The 10,150-nt window shown below is 42.5% G+C and overlaps 1 pseudogene; it reads left to right on the forward strand.

Annotated features, from left to right (window-relative positions):
- LOC108537075 (V-type proton ATPase subunit B, brain isoform pseudogene) overlaps window positions 1-10,150 on the forward strand; it is a 40,289-nt pseudogene that overhangs the window by 29,834 nt on the left and 305 nt on the right.

The following is a 10,150-nucleotide window of genomic DNA, read 5'->3' on the forward strand; positions in this document are numbered from 1 at the left end:
AAAAAAAAAAATACAAAAATTAACCAGGCATGGTGGCGTGCACCTGTAGTCCCAGCTACTTGGGAGTCTGAGGCAGGAGAATTGCTTAAATTAGGGATTAGGAGGTTATAGTGAGTAGAGATCATGCCACTGCACTCCAGCCTGGGCAACAGAACAAGGCTCCGTCTCAGAGAAAAAAAAAAAAAAAAAAAAAAGACCAAGGAGTGAGACCAAAAGACTTTGAAACATAAAAAATGCTTTAAAATTATGTCTAGCTTCATTTGTCGCAGATACCATGCTCTGGGGATTCTAAAATAACTTCTAGTCTATACTGAAGCAATGCCCAGAGTCAACCATGAAGGCTGTATTGTGAGCCTCCTCCAGGAGGGCACTGACTCCCTGGCAGGGAGAGAAGAGAGTGGGAAATGATTGGGGGCTATGGTGGAGGCAGATTTTACACATTTATAACCTTCACAACAATTCAATAAACTAGGGACCACCATACCTATTTTACAGATGAGGAAACTGAGGCCCAGAGAGATTAAGATGCTTGCCCAAGTCTCAGAGTTAATAAACTGCAGAGTTGGAATTTAAACCTCGGAGAAACAACTGATAAGGATTCCACAGTCTGGTTTCCAGTCTCAGTTCTGAAAATGCTTGCTTGTGTAGCTGTTGGGATATCTGTTTTGTTTTGTTTTTATCTGTGTTGTAACCAAGCAAGTTATAGAGAAACACCACACTTTGAGACAAATTACAGAGTCCTTTGTTAGCCAGTGACTGAGAGGCAGCTCATGCCCAAAATTCTCTCGGCCCGAGGAAGGGTCTAGGTTTGTTTTTATATCGTGGTCTAAATAGGGGAGGAGGGATTTTAGCTGAAGCAATTTTTACAGAAGCAGAACTGGCAAAAAGTTAAAAAATGCAGTTACAAAAAATAAACACTTCCAGGTACAGGGGCTTAAACTATCACAAAAGATAGATGGAGGGGTTTTGGGTGCCATCCACCGTGTGCACCCCCAGGAGCTGCTGGTGCACCTCACCTCAATATCTTATCAACAGGTGCATTCCTGGACGTGCTGTGAGTCAGTTTTACACTAGCTATGCCTGGAGGGAGGGGAAAAGAGGTTACAAATGAAGAAACTAAAATGGAGTCTGTCTGGCTCTCTCTGCTAGGAGAGAGTCACTCAGGTTAAAACAAGGTAGGGTATCACATCTGCATTATGAGGGCTCAGTTAAAAGGTATCTATAATTTCTTCCCTGTCTGCCAATATAAGGGCCTCTACAAAAAAATGGGAAGGTGGTCACTGAAGGGCTTCACTGGACAGGAGGAGACAGGAGCCCAGGTTCGAGCCCAGTCGTTAGTCATTGATGAATGACCGCATGGTTAACCCAGCAGCCTCTTCTTAATCTCACAGCTTCACCAGTAAGTGAATACAGAACATCAGAGCCCTCAGAGATTCCCTTATCCAGCTGTTTTTAAAGTTCTTAAACAGAAGTCCAATTCATAAAGCCCTTCAAAAAATAATTTTTTTTGCTATTTTTTTTTCTTTTGGTGGAGAGGTGGTTATTGGGAGAGAATGGCAGAGGGGATAGACTCCCATCTACTCGAACTGCCCTGCAAGACTGTGGTCCTTTGGTCTGAAAAAAAAAATTGAACTGAAAGGATCAACTAACCTCTCCACATTCCTGATAGGAAAAAATGAGGCCCAGAGAGGGGAAGCTACCTAGCCAAGGTCACACAGCTGGTTTCAGCTAAGTCCTAACCTCAAGGTCTCATTCCCAGTTCAGTGCTTTATCTACCTCACCCCCATCCCAGCCGGATCCTCAATTAATTATTAAGAGCAACTTTTACACCTGAAAGTATTTATTAGCATTATCAGGCTACTAAAATGCCATCACCTACTCACATAGTGGCTAAAAGATGTGTTGTGTGAGCCAAATTGCTCAAAGTTTCAAGGCATTTTAAGACTTGTGGGTTTTTTCGGTTTTGGTTGTTTATTTGTTTTTGCTGCCGTATACTTTTTTATGGTGGTAGGATACAGATAATATAAAATTTGCCAGTTTAGCCACCTTTAAGCGTACCATTTAATAGCATTAAGCACATTCACATTGTTGTGTATGTATCCAGCACTATCCATCTTCAGAATTTTTTCATCATCCCAAACTGAAACTGTACTCATTAAATAATACCTCCCCATTCCGCTACCCACCAGGGGAACCACCTTCCAATTTTCTGTGTCTCTGTATTTGACTATTCTACGTACTTCATATAAGTGGGGAATCCTATACTATTTGTCTCTTTGTGACTGGCTAAATTAATTTAGCATAGCGGTTCATCCTTGTTGTCGCATGTGTCAGCATTTCCTTCCTTTTTCAGGCTGGATAAGTTCCCATTATTACCAACAATATCCCCAAATGTGGCAAGCGCCCCATTTGTTGTCCATTCATTCCTCAGTGGACACTCAGGTTGTTTCCACATCGGTGAGTGGAGTTCATAACATTACTTACCTTGTGGTGTAATTGTGAAGACTGGATGAGGTAAAGCGGTTTACCCAGTGCTTGGTTATGGGCCAAGAACCTCGGCAAGTCATTCCCGTGGGCAGAGAGGGGGTGAAATAGTTTATAATGTGTTCTTATCCCTTCCAATGCACTCATACTGGTATTGAAACTCTCTCATGCAAATGTGGTACTTTACAGTTTCCAAACCACATGCATGCTGGTGATCCCACGTGCGTTCCCAGCCCTTCTCTGTAAGGTTCACAGGATGGGTGCTGGTATCTCCATTGCACAGAGGGCAAAACTGAGGCAAAGAGAAGGCCCAGATCAGCCAGATATTAGCAGCTCTCAGTGGCTGGCTGTCTCTCTGGCTCTTGGGGAGTCCACTGTGGTAGATTGGGTTACGTCCAGCTATATTCACCTCCCCAAAGGAGAATTATGCACCCCAACTCTATCAACATGGGGCTATAAGACTTGCTCTGGCTAATACAATGTGAGCATAAGTGACGTGTGCTACTTTGGAGCAGAAGCTTGAAGACTTAGCACGTCACTCACCAGGTCTCTTTTCCCTCTTCTGTGGCATCTGACGACGTTCCAGAGAGAGAAAGGGAGAGACACAGAGAGACAGCGTGCTCCGTCAGCCTGAGTCCTAAAGTGGAGATAGTGTGGAACAGGGAAGCAGTTGACACATTATGGATATAGAGAGTGAGCAAGAAGCACATCTTTCGATAAGGTTTAAATCCACTGAGATTTTGAAGTCATTTCTTACATAGTAAAACCTAGCCTCTCCTGACTAATGTATCTATAAAGGCAATATCCTGTGCTGAGAGTAGGGATTTATTATATTGGCTCTAGATGAATATTGACTGGTCTATGGTGCGTGTGTGTGTGTGTGTGTGTGTGTGTGTGTGTGTTCATGGCACAGATAATATGAGAAAGTAAAAGCCTAGCCCAAATTGTCCCAGATGCTGTATAGAGAGGCCTGTTTCTCATTCTTCATCTCTTCTCCCCAATTATTTGTACTACTCTGAAGAAAACTTTCTGATCTCTGTGAATTCCATGATAGCAGATAAAGGTTTTCTTCTTTCCTAACTTATTTGGGGAAATGACTTTCAGGAGCTATGTATTGGCTCTTAGAAATAATTCTAGCAGCCTGTTTCCTGAGTGTTTATTCCCTACCAGGTACTACGCTAAGAGCTTCTCATGCTCTGCCTCATTTTCACTTAATAATTTGCATTGGTATTAAATACTGCTATTTCCAGATTTTTGAGACAAGGAAATGAAGAATTAGAGATCGTAAGGAACTTCCAAAGCCACACAGCTACTAAGAAGCAAGGCTGGGACTGAAATCCAATTACAGTGTTGGATGATTTCTGACTTGTCAGTTTGGGTCCCTCTTAATAGGTACTATTATGCTTGCTTCCTCTGCTATTTCTTTTCCCCCCACCCTCTGCTAATTCTAAGCCCCACTCTTTGCTCACCATGGACTGTGGAGGGGAACCTCCTTTCCCTAGTCCTGGTTTCAGTGAGGAAAGATTTTTTTCTGAGCACATTCCTGGTTCCTCTCCATGCTTTATCCATTCCTGGAAAGATGAAGGATTGTACATTTGAGAATACCTGGTCATGCCCAACTCAGCACTTCTTCTGACAGGGAGGGAGCTGCTCCTTCACCCGGCCCCCTTCAGCAGGAGGCCTGCCCTAGTCTTTGCAGCCCACTTTTGGGGTTCACTATTAGTGGCACCCTTCAGCTACCAACCCTAAATTCTTCTTCTCCAACCTGACAGTATCACTAATAAAGAAAATATTCTGGCCTTCCTCTGCATCTTTTTGTTCAGAACTCAGACAAGGCAAAGGAATGCTATTTATTCAGTTCTGCATAGAGCCCCAAATGGGCATCCTAAGGGAACTGCACAGGTGGGAAAGATTTCATTTTATAGTTGAGGCTCACAGAAGTTAAGAGATTTGGGCCAGGCGCAGTGGCTCATGCCTGTAATCCTAGCACTTTGGGAGGCCGAGGTGGGTGGATCCCTTGAGCTCAAGAGTTCAAGACCAGTCTGGGCAACATCAAGAAACCCTGTCTCTACAAAAAATACACATGCACACACACATTAGCCAGATGTGGTGGCATGTACCTGTCGTCTCAGCTACTTAGGGGGCTGAGGTGGGAGGATTGCTTGAGCCCAGGAGGTAGAGGCTGCAGTGAGGTGATATCGTGCCATTGCACTACAGCCTGTGTGACAGAGTGAGACAGGAAGGAAACAAAAAGAGAGAAGTTAAGTGATTTGTCTAAGGTCACAGGAAATGAAACTGAGGTCAGTTTGAATCTCAAAACCATATATTTTCCTCCATAGCATACCATTTACTCGTTAACTCCCTCTGCCAAATACAATACTATAGCCTACAACACAAAAAGTCCTGCCCCTGTTGGGAGATGACCTTCCATGGGTCTCGTGTTTCTGTACATTTTGTGAACATAGGCACTGACTGCCCTTTGTCCTAGACTGTCTTTTCAAGGATGTTTGTAGGGCAGGCTTGGAGGATAGAGATAGTGTTTCCCTCTACAGCAAAAATAGATATAACTACTTCCCATTATAAAAGATGTGATTTCCCTAATCTCAGGGTTCTTATGTAACACAATCCACTGTGTGTGCTGGTACCCCTTCATATCACTGCCCATGGGGCTTTGGCACAAAGAGAACTGATGCATATATGCTGATGCTCATGCTGCTTGCTGTGCTGTGAATAATACAGTCGTCTGTCTTTGACTCAGAAGTCTCACATCTTCTGCCTGTATCCATGAAACTGGCAGGCTGGCTTGTTAGCATGCAAGTAGAGTAAAATCTCAGTCCTTAACAGCACCTTCATCATCAGTTTAATTCAGTTGTGTTACATCACACATGCTTTTAACTCGAATTATTTCAACTAAATTTACAAAGTCAGAAAAAGCAATAAAGAAATCATTTAGATACCAATCTCTCTTCCCTTTTTCTGAATAAGTGCATGCCTTGGACTGAGCATGCAATGAGTTAGATCTGTTTTCTCAGTAGGTCTCAGTTTCCATGTGGATCTCATGGTGTGCCACACTGAGTGTGAATCTAAAGTTGAAAGATGTTTACCAAGCATGGTGGCACATGCCTGTAGTCCCAGGCTGAGGTGGGAGGGTGGCCAGAGCCTGGGAGGTGGAAGTTGCAGTGAGCCGAGATCACTGCACTCCAGCCTGGGTGACAGAGCCAGACCCAGTCTCAAAACAAAGAAATAAACAAAGTTCAAAGATGCATTTTTTTTTTCATGTAACATGGCCTCTTAAATTGAAACCACCCACTTTTGGTTATCAGCCAAAGGAACGCTTCAATGACAATAAATGAGTCTCCAGTGTGGTGCTTTCCTGGGAAAATTTCAAGCATGGTTTTTACCTTATAATATGATTTATTTGTTTGTCATGGGCCAAGTCCTCATAAGCTATGACACTAGAGGATATTTTTTGGGAGGGGTGGTATAAGGTGTATGGGGAGGTAAAAGGGCATTATTTCAAAGGACACACTATTTCTTTTACAATTGAATATAGAATGTACTTATTACATTTATGCATCACCTTTTTTAGTGTGATAAGTTCAATCTAATCCTTTCTCATACGCAGAGACGAACAAGTCTCATGCCCTTGATTTTGACTTCTTTGTCAACCTACTAAATTTTGAAGTATATTAATTGCCATTTATTTTTTGGTTAATGTCAATGGCCATATCACCATGACCGTACCCGACCTCAACTTTTTTTGGTTAAACTAGCTTTTTTGACCATTTCTTTCTAATTACATTCTGTATCACTGGAAATCAATCAACTACATTAAAATATGCTAGTTTTTAAAATTAGGTAGAACACACATGTGATAATAAAATTCAAAGTACAAATTGTATTAGTTCTTTTAAATCTTCAATATGGCTTCAGGAATTGGGACACCAGTATTTTAAAGTCTGAGTGTGGCTTGGTGGCAACTCCAAAACCATGTAAGCATAGGGTAGGGGGGAATCTCCAATTCAAGATAAGCCTATGAACCAAAATTCACAAGCATAAGAAGAAAATGAACAAATAAAATTAAGCCTATAATAAGGAGATGAATTAATTTTGTTTAAATAAACATAGTAGAGAGATCTGAAAATGACTTTAATTGTTTAGGCTCTGGGAAGAGATGAAGGACAAAATAACATCTATTTTTTACAAAACAATTTATAAAAATACAAGCAGAAATGAAGCCAGAGCAGGTGACAAAGAATCTGCACCTGGAGGATCCCATGCATCTCCCCAGGAATAGGGTGACCCCTCACACATTTGCTGTATCTTCCAGCAGATGGCTAGCTTGTGTCATTATGCCACACTCCTCTCTGATGGACACTTCTTTGCCTTACTCCAATCTGGGACTAGAAAGTCAAGGTGTGAGGAAGGGATAAGGGGAAGCAACTTCAGCCCCTCTGCATCTAAGGCCCTCCCCACACCATCCAAAGCCCCTACAGTGCTGTCTCTCTCCATCTGTGTTCTCCTTTGTGCAGGAAGCAATGGGGCAGAGCAGATCAGTGCTGCCCAAACAGATAGATATCCAGGGAGTTGTCAGTCCCATCTGCCTGCAGGCACATCCAATCCTCACTAGTGATTCTTTTGGAGCCTCTCTCCCTTGGTTCTAGATAAGGATACAGTCCCCTTGCGGGGGACAGAAAGAAGGAGTCTCTTTCCATGACATTACAATTTCCCCAAAGGCTGACTTCCCTCCCATGTCTCCAATCTTTCTTTCCACAGATTACTGGTGATGGTGTGTCTGTGGGGAGGGGGTTGGAAATGGGGAATAGGTGAGGGAGTAGTGGAGTGGAGGTAGAATTTGGTGGAAGAGCTGACTTCTTCAACAACTGCTCTTCAAATGCCCTGCTAGAAGGTAGCTGACTCCAGCCACTGGCAGTTCTTTCAGTGTAGAATGTGGGCTCCTTGTGGACTTTTTGTTTTCGAGTTTGGGCTTCAGCAACAGATCCAGGACAATAGGAAGAGATGTATACATGGAATAAACCCTGCTCAATGTCTAGTTATATAAAGATACATGTCTTCTTTGCCCTTCTCTTACAGTTTAACAAATGTTGGCATACTATTTAGTTTTCTGCACCTCGCTTTTTTCCCTCCAAGTATTTCCTAGACATTGTTCCACATCAGGACATATACATGGGCCTAATTCTTTTTGATGGCTGCATAGTATTTCACAGTATACACGTACTATAATTTACTATTACAACTTTCTAGTGATAGACATTTCATTTGTCTCTAGTCTTTTGTTATTACAAACAGTGCTGCAGTGAATATTCCAAGTATACATCTCTTCTTATAGAAATAGCTTTTAAAAAAAGTTAAGTAGACACCCCAATGGATGTTCGGCACCCAATGGACAGTCCCTCTTAATTATGCTGCAAGTGGTCACATAACTCTCCTAACTTTGAAAATTCTGGGACTTATTATAATAATTGACCATTTCTACTATTTTTTAATTGCATTACTTAGCATGTGACAGGCACTCTGCATCCACAAGAGTGTTTCTGTTCAAAGCTGCATCAAAGTGTAATGTCTTTCACATAGGAATGCAGCAATTAGGGACCTGCATTTAAGCTGGCTATTGTGCTACAAGTGCAAATAAAGGGAGGACATGGAATAGGGCTTAGTAGAGCCCTGAGGTCACATGTGGCCAGATTCAAGTCCCACCCAATTTTCACCTAAACAACTTTAGATCTGTATGACACTCATTGTTTTTTTTATTCACAAAACGGGATAAATACAGCACTGACTTCATGGGGATGTGGTAAGGATTAAATAAGAAAATATGCAAGATTGTTAGGACAGTTCCTGGTACATAGTAAGTGTTGAATAAACATCAGCTATGCATAAAGATCTCCTTTCAGGTGACAATTGGATATAAAGAAGCTTACTAGCTAAGGTCTAAGTTCTAAGTTCATACCTGGGCAATTAATGATCATTGGTTCACAGTTTTCTCCTTTACTTGGCTCAGGCAAATTTCTTAATTTCAAAAATGTTAAAGTGTGACAACAAACTATACTTATTAAAGAATATGGAAATAGAAGCCTAGACCTCTAGGGTTGCAAAGGGATTTCAATATCACCCTATATTAGATTATCACGTAATAATCATTTCCCTCTCTTATTATATACCAGACATTTTGCACATATTATCCCATTTAATTTTCACAAAGACCCATATTTCAGAAAAGACTGACAATCTGAGAAATCAAGTGACATGCACAACTGCATACCATTAGATTATAGAGCAGGAATTCGAAGCCAGGTCTTTCTGAAAATATGAGATGTACAAACTGTCACACACTTTTCCAGTGAAACCTCACTTGTTCATAGCAGAACCAGTTCATAAAAGGTCCTGAATGCTAAGAGAAAGATTGATTTAATGTGGGGGTGGGGGACTAAGGCAGGGCCACCTTATCCATTAGGCACAGCGCAGTATGTACAGTGCTTAGGGCCTCCAATACTTTTAGGGGCCAACAAAAATGAATATTTATTTATTTTAGAGACAGGGTTTCACCACGTTGCCCAGGCTGGAGTGCAGTGGCTCTTCACAGGTGTGATCCCATTACTGATCAGCACCGGAGTTTTGACCTGCTCCGTTTCCGATCTGGGCCGGTTCATCCCTCCTTAGGCAACCTGGGGGGTCCCTCCCTCCTGAACTTAAGTGCAGACACCCTATCTATTGAAGCAGTGCACTACAGCCCATTACTTCTGGGCTCAAGCGATCCTTCTCCTCAGCCTCCCCATTAGCTAGGATTACAGGCGCAGACTACTAGCCCCGGCTTACGTTTTTTTTTTGGAGACGGAGTCTCACTCTGTCGCCCGGGCTGGAGTGCAGTGGCGCGATCTTGGCTCACTGCAAGCTCCGCCTCCCGGGTTCACGCCATTCTCTTGCCTTAGCCTCCGGAGTAGCTGAGAGTATAGGCGCCTGCCACCACGCCTGGATAATTTTTTTGTATTTTTAGTAGAGACGGGGTTTCACCGTGTTAGCCAGGATGGTCTTGATCTCCTGACCTCGTGATGCGCCCGTCTCGGCCTCCCAAAGTGTTGGGATTACAGGCGTAAGCCACCGCGCCCGGCCGGCTTACGTTCTTTTAAAGTCACAAGAAAAAAATGAACTTTTAGGTCAAAGAAAATATTTTGTTATATAATATTGGTACGTCCTCTTTATATCAATGCCGTTGTAAAATATAAGTTAAATACTTATACATATATTTAACTTGTATGTGTGTGAAATATGTGTGTGTGTATACAAGCCATAAGGCAAAAGCGCTCAAGGCCCAAGGAAGTCAAAACGTGGCCCTGCACCTGAAAAGCACGAAACCTTCTGGGGCAGTGATAACGGCAGATCAAGTTGGAAGATGGCAGATGGTAGACAAATTGTGAAAAATATCACATTTCTTTCTCCCTGTCAAAGGCACCCCCAAAGTGAAGTCAAAATAGAGATGAAATGCAGGGTCACTTCCTAACTGCGTGATCTTGGACAAGCGAGTTGACCAACCCAAGCCTCAGTTTCGCCATGGATACAATGGAGATGCCTGCTTCCGAGGTTTGCTGGACAGGGACCTAGCCTAGCTTGTTCACCGCTATATACCATGCATATAGCAGTATATATA

Source organism: Rhinopithecus bieti, unplaced genomic scaffold (assembly GCF_001698545.2).
Source record: "Rhinopithecus bieti isolate Rb0 unplaced genomic scaffold, ASM169854v2 scaffold_13710, whole genome shotgun sequence".
NCBI lineage: Eukaryota > Metazoa > Chordata > Mammalia > Primates > Cercopithecidae > Rhinopithecus > Rhinopithecus bieti.